This window comes from Drosophila mojavensis, unplaced genomic scaffold (genome assembly GCF_018153725.1).
Source record: "Drosophila mojavensis isolate 15081-1352.22 unplaced genomic scaffold, ASM1815372v1 contig_16, whole genome shotgun sequence".
NCBI classification, from domain to species: Eukaryota; Metazoa; Arthropoda; class Insecta; order Diptera; family Drosophilidae; genus Drosophila; species Drosophila mojavensis.
The window spans coordinates 5871488-5884148 of record NW_025318693.1 but is presented as its reverse complement, the minus strand read 5'-3'; the positions used below and the strand labels follow the sequence as shown (position 1 = coordinate 5884148).

At 36.2% G+C, this 12661-nt stretch overlaps 1 protein-coding gene across 14 annotated transcripts in view; it reads right to left on the bottom strand.

Annotated features, from left to right (window-relative positions):
* LOC6573279 (dystrophin) overlaps nucleotides 1-12661 on the bottom strand; it is a 168296-nt gene that overhangs the window by 114524 nt on the left and 41111 nt on the right. The window contains exon 1 of one of the 14 annotated variants that reach the window (XM_044007347.1): nucleotides 6641-6811. The exons of the other annotated variants lie outside the window; for them this stretch is intronic. The gene's annotated coding sequence lies outside the window, so the exon portion shown is untranslated. Of the gene's footprint in view, nucleotides 1-6640; nucleotides 6812-12661 lie in introns of those variants that run through there. 14 annotated transcript variants of the gene reach the window in all.

Here is a 12661-nt window from a genome sequence, read left to right as displayed (position 1 = left end):
GGTTTGTTTATACGGCGTGCCGGAAACTCAACACAGTTACAGGCCACAAACAAACACACAAATAAGTTGAGCACACAGGTAAGCGCGCAGTAAGAGAATGCGACAATGCGAATGCGGACCCAAGAGAGCGTTCACTTTGTAATCGAGCAACCCACCATGCACTACTACCATTCCACCACTCTACGACTCCACCACCCACACACCTCACACACTCACGCACGCAGCTCTCACAGTGGGTTATTGCTCTTTCACACACTTTTTCACCACACTTTGTGCCTTGCTCTGCGCCGGCTGTCAACGCACAGAGGCAGAGGTAGAGGCGGCATTCGCTTCTCCTTTTTGTTTTTTTTGGTAATCTCTGAAAATATTGCAACTGTTTTGCTTTGCTCTCTGCTTCGTAGTACAGTAGTAATAGTATATAAACGACTGGTATGGGGTGAAATGCGAAATTTGTATATCTATAATATTGAATAATGTGAGCTGACTAGAGAATGGCACTGCTCTCTGTTTCACTGTACAGAAGTTACTGAATATGAGGGACTGGTATGAGATGAAAAATTGAAATATATGCGGAATTTGTATGTCTATAGTATTGAGTAATGTGAGCTGTCCAATTGATGACAATAAATTATTCTGATATACTCTCTGTTTCACTGTACAGTACTTATTGGATATGAGAGACTGGGATTAGGCGAAAAGGGGAATACATATATGAGAAATTTGTATGACTATAGTATTGAGCGAAAAGAGTTGCCTAAATTATGACATTTCAATGATTAGCTTGGATGTCTGTGTTCGTGTACAGTATGTATTCGATATGAGATTTGCCTAAGGCAAAAATGGAAATATATGTATATGAACGTTATATGACTGAAAATGATATGTAAAGCTTTGCTTGCTGTTTCGCTACACAGTAATTATCGTATATAAAGGACTGGCTGGAGTCCATATATGTATATGCTTGAGGCTCGAGGAATTTATATGCAAACATTTTAAGTATTTGGGTATTGAATAATATCTGCTGACTAAATGATGGCAACGCAGTAGTAAAATTTATGCCCCAACTATGAAAATATGCTATGAAAAAGACTACTAATTTAATATTTAATAATTTAAATTAATATTTAATATAGTTAATACAGGTACTGTACTATAATCCTAACTGTCAAAATTCCATCAAGAAAGGGTTATCCAATGAACAATTTCCTCAATTGTTTTAAGATAGTTTTTCTTATACTATTTGAACAAATGGATCATAAAAAGCTGATTTATTCAGGAAATTTCGGAACTTTTCTCAAGATATTACTATGTTTTTGTTTGCTATTGTTTTCATTTATTTCTTTTTTATTTAATAAATATTAAGTTTTATTTCTTATTAGCTCATTCGTGCTCTCTTCATAGCTAGGCTTTACTGTATATTATTTCAGACGTGTCTGCAGTGGGTAAATATGGGTGTATAGTTGAGTGCACAACTATGCAAGGCAACAGAGACACACACACTTATACTCTCTCTCTCTCTCCCACACACACACATGCACACAGGCACAGTCCCACACACACACCCACCCATCGTACACATTCGTCGCCTCAGTTGGCCGGCAAACGCAGTCGAAATGTATGCAGCAAAGTTTTACGCAGCAGCTCGAGCAACTTTTGCCTTTGGCTTTTGACGCCTGCAACAAGGTGCACGAGGCAAGTTTGTGTTGCATGTGTTGCTGTTACGGTTGTTGCGGCTGTTATTCCATTTGTGTGCCCCAGCGGTGCGCTTTTATTGTCCTATACCAAACCATGCCGTACCGTACTGTCCCATTCCCATTCCCCTTCTCCTTCCCTTTCCCTCTCCCTCCCATCCAGTCAGTCAGTGCCATGCCATTAAACCCCAGAAATCGCCCGTGGCAGGTGCATTTAACTTCTGGCACACCTTTAAATGCATATAACAATGTAGACGTTGCAATGCCCTGCTGGCCATTTCGCTTAGTACACTTTTATTGTCTGTCTTGCCTGCCTATGCCCCTCTCTCTCTCTCACGCACACACTGTTGTAGCTCTGCTGCAATTTGTATGGGGAACTGTCTGCGGTTGTGTTTGGCCTTTGTTCTGCTCAAATGCTTGACTTCATTTGATGGTTTCTCTTTTCTTTTTATTTATTTTATTTTTTTTTTTAAATCATGTGCAACCGCATTGTATACGATTGTTGCTCGTCCCTTTTAGTAAACCTGTGCTCACTAATTACTCGACTTTTCACATTGCCCTCTGCTGCCATCAAAGTCAGCTTCATAAACTATTTGTTTTTACTCTTTACTGCCAACTTTTTGCAATTAGTTGAAATTATTTGCAGTCCGAGAGCTGTTCTGCTGTAAGCCGCTTAGTTTAAAACGTGAATATTTTAAGTGCTTTGAGCTGCATATAAAAATGCGCAAATTGGAAATCGCTTTGAATTACGCAATTCCACATAATCAAGCAACCAATCAAGCGGGTATATACGTTTTAGTCCTTTGAATGCTTTAGAAAAGCAGATGGCTATTTGCTAGAAATTTCTTCTTTGCTTCTTGGTATAAATAGGGAAGACACTATGAGCTATTTGTCGATTTTGGAGGCGTAAAATCTAAAGTTCCTTAAAAGGGAAAAATTTATAAAAACTATATTCAGTGTCTATCCAAGCGATTTCTATAGTAATTTTACAGAATTATTAATTTTGTGAAATTTTCTGGAAACGATGGCAGCCAACCCAGGTTGATATATTAAATGAATAAGCTATGTAAGCTGCAACGTAACTTTAAGTTCATAATCAATCAATTCGATTATTAGCCGGAGATTGGATATCCTAAAATCATATATCATGGTGATACAGTGAGTAACATCAATATTAGTTTTTTTCCTTTATTTTTCAACTTCTAACGCTTATAAAACATGTATTATTAATTGAGATTAAACATATGCGAAATTGTAGTTTAAAAAAAAAAACATTTCCGATAAGGTAAACTAACTAACAAAGGTTATACATAAACCGGAAGAAAGTAGAACAATAAAAAAATAAAAATAAAAATATTAATGTTACTCACTCCATATATGATTATCTATATCAATCAAAATCTAGATGTTAAATACATTATATGCTAAGAATATGTATATATATATATATATATATATATATATATATATATATATATATATATATATATATATATCTAATCAACTTCAGCTCCTTGACCACTTTATGTTTCAATTCCCATTGCTCAAAAGTTAAACCTAAACTAACCCAGTTCAATCTATTAGTTGTATCTGAGCTTTGTCACTTTCATCTCATAACATATTCAATAGATCAACACAAGCAAAGCCTGCAAAGTGAAAAGAAACGAGTCAATCAACAACAATTTCCATTGTATACTTAGTAAATGAAATGTGTCCTAGACAGTCTGTTTAATGACAACACAACAGTCCATGGAAACATTCGCATTGTTTTTTTTTTTGGCCAACTCATGATTCATGAATCAGGCTAACAAAACACATTTTAAATAAGTAACGAAAATGTCTTACAGGCTGCTCAAGATATCTGTTGCCATGGCAAACGAATCCTAATTTGCAGAGCTCTCACAAAATGAAAGCTTGAATAAATTGAAGCCTACTGCACGTGGCGACAGGCATCTATGATAAACAGCAAGAAAACTTGTTACGCCAAATAAGAAAAGTTCGGGCTTTTCTTTGCTTTTTTCAATAGACTCAAGCGAGAGGCGGGGCTGTGAAAACTTACAACATGGCTTGGCGTGGTGGGCGTGCTGAGCGTGCTAGGCGTGGCAGGAGAGCATAACAAATAAATAGACTTGAAAACTATTTGAAAGAACAACACGACACGTTCGCTGTGAAGCGATTCATGCCGCTGCTGCATACATCTGCAGACTATATAAATAAAATGCTATTTTCCGCCTAAAAGTATGCAATCAAGTCAAATAACTTGAGTGTGTTTCGACGCCGTTTTCAACGTTCAAGTTGCTCGTTGCTCGTTGTTGTTAGAGTTGTTGTTTTTAGTGTTGGTTGTTGTTGTTGCTTTTGCCATTTGAGTGAGCGCCAAGCTTCATTTGTTTTGTTTTTCTTTTTTTTTTTTTGCTGCTGACTGTGCTGTTTTTACCATTACCATTCCCAAGGCATACACACACTCACACACACTCATACACATACATATACGCCGCAAATTATGCCACATTCGTCGGCTGCTGTTGCTGCTTCGACTGCCTTCAACGCGTTTCGCGCTGCGTGCTCATGTAATTTATTGAAACACATTTCTTTCTCCCATGATGTGAACAGCCACAACAACAGCAACAAGGACAACTACAACACACGGCCTTATTGTTGTCCTGCTGTTGTTGTTTTAGTTAGCGTCGCTTTTGTTGGCTTCAGCTCTCGCTTTATTGAATATTTATTATATTATAATTTTGCTGGCAGTCTATGTGACATTCATTATGTATTCCGTTATAATATTATGCACTCTTGTTGTATTTTAATTAATTATAGATTAGCATATTATAGCAGCGTGGCGAATGTTATGTCCAATACGAGAACAGAAGCACAATCGTATTCATTGATGCGGCTCATATTGATATGCAATAATGTGGACATTAGTTTAACACTTTACGAAAAATCGTACATTGAAAATCAGTTTAGAATGCAATGAAAATAATAAAGAGAATTTAATGGAAAAAAATAAAATAAAATAAAAAAATAAATTTAAAGTTAATTTGGTCAATTAAATTAAAGTCAATTAAAAAATAATAATTGTAATTTAAAGAAAATAAAAAATATATAATAAAAATAAATTAATAATAATAAATAAGAATATTGTATATATAATAATAATAATAATAATTAAATACATAATAAAATGAAATGAATTGTTTAATAAAAAAAGAAGGCATATAAATCAATATTAAAATCAACTAAAAACAGTTAATATTAATAATTATAATAAAAACAATAAGAAGGGTAATAATTCGGGTCAGAATAAAGAATGCATATAAGAATATATAATCTTTGCAGCAAAACAGAAGACGGTATCTTTTTATTTGACACAAATGCCCTCTGGTCATAGTTATTTTTGAGTGTATCCAAATTACATAAAAAGAAAACTGATGAATCTAATGCAGCTAGATTCACTGCGAAAATGAAATGGACGAAACAGAATCCACGTCAATTTAATTGTGAAATGTGCTCAGGCGAAAGAAAGAAAAAAAAAAACGACGAAGTCAAAGTAGGGACTATAGTACAGCAAATGTGCAGCAGCACAGATGCTTTGAAAAAGTCTGTAAATCAGCCGACAAGGTCCAGCGACAGACAAAATTATGACCAGCATGCAGGAACACAAAGGGCAATGCACAGAGCATCAAGAGTCCACCTTGAAGGTGTGATGCAGCTCTGGTAAAGGATACACCAGCCAGAGCAACTGCCTGATTGACGGAGCAAATAAAAATAAAAATAAAATAAAATAAATTAAAAAAAAAAAAAAATAAATAAAAAATAAATAAATAAATAAAACTTGCAGTAAACAATAAGCAACAATTTATGAATGCTAGTTAAGTAAATAATTCTTCAATGTTATCAAAATTTTTGTCAACTGAATTTAATAAAGAATTCATTAATAATTAATTAAATAATTTTTTAATAAAGGTTAACAAAATTAACTTAATAAATAAATAATGAAATAAACCCTTTATTAATATTAAATTTATTTCAATATTTTATTATCAAAATTATTGTCAACTGAATTTAATAAAGAATTCATGAATAATTAATTAAATAATTTTTTAATATCAAACATTCTTTAAGTTAAAAAAAAAATTAACTTAATAAATAAATATTGAAATAAACCATTTATTTATATTAAATTTATTTCAATTATATTTTATTTATTTCAATTATATTTTTTTTTATTTTTCCTGAACTGAAATTCCTGTATTAGAAATTCCTTTATTTTTATAGAATTTTTCCGTTGTTTCGTTTGCTTTGCGATTCGCATTTGATGTACACTTTCTGCTTAATTGTTATAATGTGATTAAATTGTTTGGTAAATACTTTAATGAATTTATAATTGTTTCGATTGCACGACAAATAAATCCAATTGATTATATTCACAGATCCACTTGCATTTGCACATTATTTTCATTCCCGCTCCATTTTCTATTTATTTATTTTTTATCTATCTTTTTTTTTTTTTGTATTTTTAACAATGGCACTTTTATCTGAATGCGCTGTGTAGCACGCCGCACAACAATATTTGCGGCTTTTGCCACCCTCACGTTTATTGATTTACACAAGTAGCGGCAACAAAATTGGCAACACAAACAACAACAACAACAGCAACAAGGGCACTACCACACCGCCTGCAGGGTGTGTGTGCATGTGTGTTTGTGTGGGGAAACAGACAGGGCTGGGCAATAATCCAATGCAGACAAAAACTTTAAATGCCGATTTTGTGGCTTGACTTTTCTTAGCACTCAAGCAAATATAAAGCACACACACACACATGTATCAACTAGCACACAGGCACACTACACACACGCGCAGGCGAGCAGCTCTGCTAATTGAATGCAATTAATTAGGCTTAAAAAAACGAGTTTCTCGCTTCTTTTTTTGTGGTATTTAAAATTTACAGTTTTTGAGCAAGAATTTTCACGCGTCGCGACGCCACGAGACAACAGTGGACAGAGGCGGGCTGAGACGGCTCTAGTTCAAAAGAAAAGAAAGCAGCAATGGCTACGAGTCGAGATTCACAACCGTTTGTACGCAGTCAAAGCCCACGAATGTCCTGGGCCGACTGCCCTCAGAGTCCCAACTGGCCGTGAACAAAGAGCGCAGCGTTTTCAACACGGAACTGTTTTTACTACGCTTTCGACACGCTCACGCTCACGATGGCGCTCTCTGGCGGGCGGCACCAGCAACCCCCAAAAAGCGAGTAAACAATGATGGAAAAGCACGTTAGCTGGGGCGCAGCAGCAACCCCAACATAAATACAACTCCGGCACGGCCCCCCACACTTGCACACACGTCAACGGGAAGACAAACAACCACCCACCTGGCGACTCTCACCCACTCACTCTCTATCGCTTTGACTGTCTCTCATATGCTCTGCTTTCTATTCGATTCTCTTTCGCTTCGCCACTCTGTTTGTCAATTCTCTGTTGTTTCTCGCTCTTTCGGCCGGCATTCCGGCAGTTTGTTTTGCTTGTGAATGTCATGCGCAGTGGGTGCTCCATAGCCGGGAGCAGCCGGAATTCAAGCTGCGCCCGCCAGCCTTCCTGCCACATGTTGTGCGTGTCTGCCGCGAACCTTGATAACTGATAAGAAACTTTAACATCAGCTTTGCACAGGGTTGCACACACAACAAGCGTGCCGAGGCCATTGACGGAATTCTCTGTGTGTCTAAATATATTTATATATATACATTTATTTGTATATGTATGTATATATGTGTGTGTGTGTGTGGTTGTTGTTTGTCGTGGCAGCGTAGATATTTGCTTTTAGTCTCACGCCCTCTGTCCCCCTTATCAACCAGTTTCGAGGGTGGTAATAACGTCAAAATTTCTGAAAGTTGAGTCGAGTGCAGCGGTTTTAATGACTGGAAAAGGAATACCAAGCATTCCCTCTGCCTTCTCCTACACCCCCTCCCCATCACTCTCTTGCTCTTTTTCTGTACGGAATATGAAGCGCGTTTTCTGCATAAGAAAATAGAAATTAAAATATACCTCAATGGAAAAGCGGCAATTGCCTAAGCCTTAAATAATGGAGCAGATTTGTTTGACTGAAATTGTACAAGAAATTTAAGAGCTGTGGGAGACTATAATATATTCTAGAGATTTCTTATACATTTTGAAAGAAATCTATAAAAATTTCAATATATTTGAAACCGAAAATGAATCAAGCAAGAGTATTTGAGCTGAACCCTGCAAGAGTTTTCTTTTATCTCAAATTGTTTTCAATCAAAAAGTTAACAATGACAATCTAAGTCTTCTTCAACTAAAATGAAAAGTAAATCAAAAATAACAGCCAAAACTATTTCATATTTTAAACTGGTTAGCCTGAAGCGTGTGAATAATTTCGACTGAGTATAAATTAAAATTCATTTCAGCTAAGCTCATGAAATTGTAGGAGCACTTGAGCACAGCACTAAATCCACTTGCACACATGGCAGTCACGTACTGCGCTAACAACAGGACAATTTGCGTAATCAGTGAGGAGATCCCAGACAAAAACCCAGCGGATTAACAAGGCTCCAGTTGAAGGCAGCCAAGGACTTCAGGCTGGCCCTGTTGGCCATGTTGGCCAAGTTAGAAGCAAGCATACGCTGTAACCTGTACCTGTAATATGCACAAACATTTTGCACATAACTCTCATGCGGAAAAATGTTGTGCAAAAACGATCTGGCGCATAAGTTGGCGACTGAAAGCCAAGCCTTGGCCTGTCTACAGCCTGCTAGCACAATTATTTAATTTAATGTTGCTTTCAAAATTGCGGCAGAAGCGTTAAGTGCTCAAGTTGCACAAAGCCAGAGCCAGAGCCAACGCCAGAGCTAGAGCCAAGGAAGAAGCCCAAGCCATAGCCCCCAATTGCCCCTCGGCCAAAGGTTAAGCAGTCATGAAGACGTCGCTTTTAAGTAATTAAAAACAAAAAAACTTTTTAGCCCTAACAACGAATCCGAAATGCACTTTAAAATTGAGTCTATGAAATAGATTGAACTGTTTAATCAATACTATACAATGCTAAGTATGAAATATAAATCTATTAACAACGCATTGACTTGTTTTGATTATTTTTTATTTTATTATATATATATATATATATATATATATATATATTTTATTTTAATTTAATTTTTTTTTTTTTTTTAAAGCTCAATTATATTTTTTGATAATTTGCCGACATTTTTTTTTTTTATTCTTTATATTTTTTATGTTATTTTATTTTTGGATTATTTTTTGCGAAATTTTTTAAATTTTTATTTATTTTTTTTTTTTTTATATTTGTATTTTTAAAAGTCATTGATATGGTTCGATTATTGGCCGAAATTTGTTTTTATTCTCTAAATATTTTTTTATTTATGCATTTTTTTAAATTTATTTTATTTTATTCTTTTTTTTTTTTTTATTTATTTAAATAAAATTTCGGCATAAAATTTTTTTTTTTCCCAGCAAAGAATTTAGATTTTCTACCATTCTAATGCAAACTCGTATTTAATCTTTGCTGTTTGATGCAAAAACAATTTGAAATTCATAAAAACGGCCCACGTATCGCTCCGTTGCGAAATATGATAAACACTAACTAAATTATTTTACGGCTCATCAGATAGTCATAATGCCCAACCCCCCGGCAAGGGCATCAAAAGCCAACAACTTCTTGAAAGCGCAGACACAAGGCAGGAAGCGCCTGCCAGGCCAGGGAGTCTCCTGGGGTCTACAGAGGGCAGCGGTGGTCGGAGTAGGCCTATTAAAGCATATAATGGCGTGAAGTGGGCGTGGTGCTGGGCCAGGACGGGTGCAGGTTGCAGATTGCTGAGAGAAAGACGACAATTAGAGGCAATTTGGTAGCTGGCTTCAGCCCAGGGCTGGGCACCACACACTGGGCACAATTATCCGCAGGAGTGGGCGAGTGCGTTGTCCTTTGGCAGAATTGTGCATTGTTATTGCTGATATATTGTTGTTGTTGTTGTTGTTGTTTTCGGCGTAGTTGTTGCTTCTGCTGGCTGGCTGAAGGAGCAGCAAGTGCAACAGCAACAGCAACAGCCGCTGCACTGAAATTGCATGTCAAAGACAGATTTACGACCAAGGCACACACATTGCCCGGCTGTGCCCATGCCTCGGAGCACCCTCCACACCCTCTGCACACTGTAGGCACACTATAAATGATAACAAAGCTGGGTCGATCGGGTTGGCACAACTTTTTGCCTAGCCGCACCCCTTGGCACGCCATCCAGCCATACGAGATAATAAATAATGGTTTAATTGAGCGTCAGCTTACAAAATGCGTAATTAATTGATTTTGTGTACAGTTCGCTTGGTCCCAGATAAGCGACAGACCCAGCCAGCCAACCAGCCTACCAACCAGCCTGCCAGCCAGCCTATCCCATCAGTTGGCCCAACCTCAGCCGGCTGCCCACAATGTGTGTGCGAACCCACCTATGTCCTTTGCGTCCAAAGCCAATTATTTCGGCAGGTGAACAACTTAATTGTACCGCAATCCCCATTTGTGCAATTGTGGTTGAAATTTAGCAATTGATTCAGAGAGGTTGCTTAAAACTTAATTAATCAAGCAAATTTGTGATTGCATTTCGTCACCCTCTGACGAGATCATGAGCAGAATTTAGAAGGCTTTTTAAGGCCAAATAACTCAGCAAAAATTTGCCTCTGAAAGAAAAGATTTACTCTAAACTAACTATGCTGATAAAAACAATTTAAAATATAAAAATAATGCGAATAAAAATGTGAAATAGTAGGCTTAAAATACGTATACTTCTATATTCTATATATATAAGTAAAGTGAAACTAAAAAAAGGAAAATAAAAGAAACGGAAATAATGAATCTTTCCCCCACTATTGGTCATGTAAGCTCCGTAATATGCTCGAGATATCAGAAAAAAAAAAAAAAGAAAACTAGCAGTATCGGTGACATGTGGCAGAAGCAGGTTGCGACCCAAGTGACGTCTGCGGACAGGGGCAACAGCAACAGGGATTCCACTTGTGTACGTGCAGGACAAGCTACAAATGTTTATGACAAACCAAACATCATAATAATATGTAAGAGCACACAAGCAATGCAGCCGACTGCAGGCCGATTCCCCCAGAGTTGGCAAACAATGACATAAAATACAAAACTGTGTAAGAGCAGCAGCAGCAGCAGGAGGAGGAGGAGTACTAGCAGCAGGAGGAGTACTAGCAGTAGCAACAACAACCAAGAGGGACATAAAAATGTTAACCATCCGCCCTGCTGCCGCACCGCATGTCAATTAAATGTCAACTGGCAGAAATTTTAGCTGCCTGCTGCCACATTAAAATTCCACTGAGAGTCAAATGAACGAATCACAAGAAAAAAAAAAGCAGAAATATCACTAAGCACACACACACACACACACACATAGGCACGCATACATAGAAGTGAGCATGCGCCTCTTGGCATGCAGTGAATTTTGAACTCTCTTGAGGCAACATTTCGCTCTTTCCCAGTGACTCTGCAACTGTAAAGCATATTCACCTCTGCCGGCTTAAATGACTTACCAATTCCGATTTATGTTGCAGGCCATTTTATGCTCTCACTGTATGTATGTATGTATATGTGTGTGTGTTTACATTTCTTTGCATTTGTATTTGCTGTGAACTTTGTCATTGTCTTTCAATGCCATTCGACAGCGTTGGCTTCGTCGCCTTTCGATACCTCTTAACAACCGGAAAGAGGTCTTATTAAGCAAGCATTCACGGAACTCACTTTAAACCTCTAACTTTGGGAAATATGCCCAAATAATAGTTAACAATAATCAAATTTTATATTAGAGAGATAATTTATATATATATATATATATATATATATATATATATATATATATTGATTCTTAAATAAAAACCGAAATTTGTCAACTAACATGTTTACATCATATATGTTTATCTATGTGGGTATAAATTATTTAATATGCAAGTCAAATTTATTTATATACAGTGCAAATACTCTTAAATGCATTCTCTACCTAAGACCTGAGAGTTTTCATATTATCTAATAAGAAGTTTATATTTTATATGAGCTTTGTATATATAACTGATATTAAATATATATTTATAAAAGCAAACGAAAAGTCTAGAAGATTCAGACATCAACTGCTTAGTAACATTGCATTTCGTACCAAAAGACCTGAAGGCTTTAATTTTTATAGAATGTTTTTTTTCGAAATTCATATATTTCACTTCTATAAATTTCTATTCGCAATATGGTAATATTTGCAAATTTATACACAATTTCAATTTGAAATTCAAGGCTTAAAAGTTCTTATCTCAGCACTCAAGCAGTTGATGCTCCACAAAAGAAAACTAAGTACTTAGATATGTTTGTGGAACTTCTTTTCCAAAGGGTCAATCTTGAAATGCAAATCCCTGAAAGCTATTCATAAATATTACATTAAACATTTGTCCTTACCTCTTAGTGTAAAATATATAGGTATACTATAGTTGTCAAGTTACTATAGTAGTAGTGTAGTGTAGTATATAGTAGTCCAATATGGTATATAGTGTACTACAGTACATCGTATATAGTAGTATGATATAGTATTATATAGTATAAGTAGTACAATAGTATGTAGTATGTAGGAATAATATACTATACTATAGTATAGTATTTACTAAAGTACCTTTGTCATATAAGGAATCATAGTCTTAATCGTAGTCTTGGCAATCAAAGGTAAATTGCTTACATTTCATTTATATGCCCAATCCCAACTGATTAAACTCAGTACACTATGAGGTATCTCTCTGTTTAATACAGTTTAAAGTTGTTCATACAAAAAGGCAGCGTGCAGAGCGTCGTAGCGCCAAGAGCTCATGGCCGGCGTTTACATTTTTGCAACTGAAGCCGAGCACAATGTCCGCTCCATACGCTGGGGCCAGCTTGAGTTGGTTGGAATTTAAAATGGATCTCGC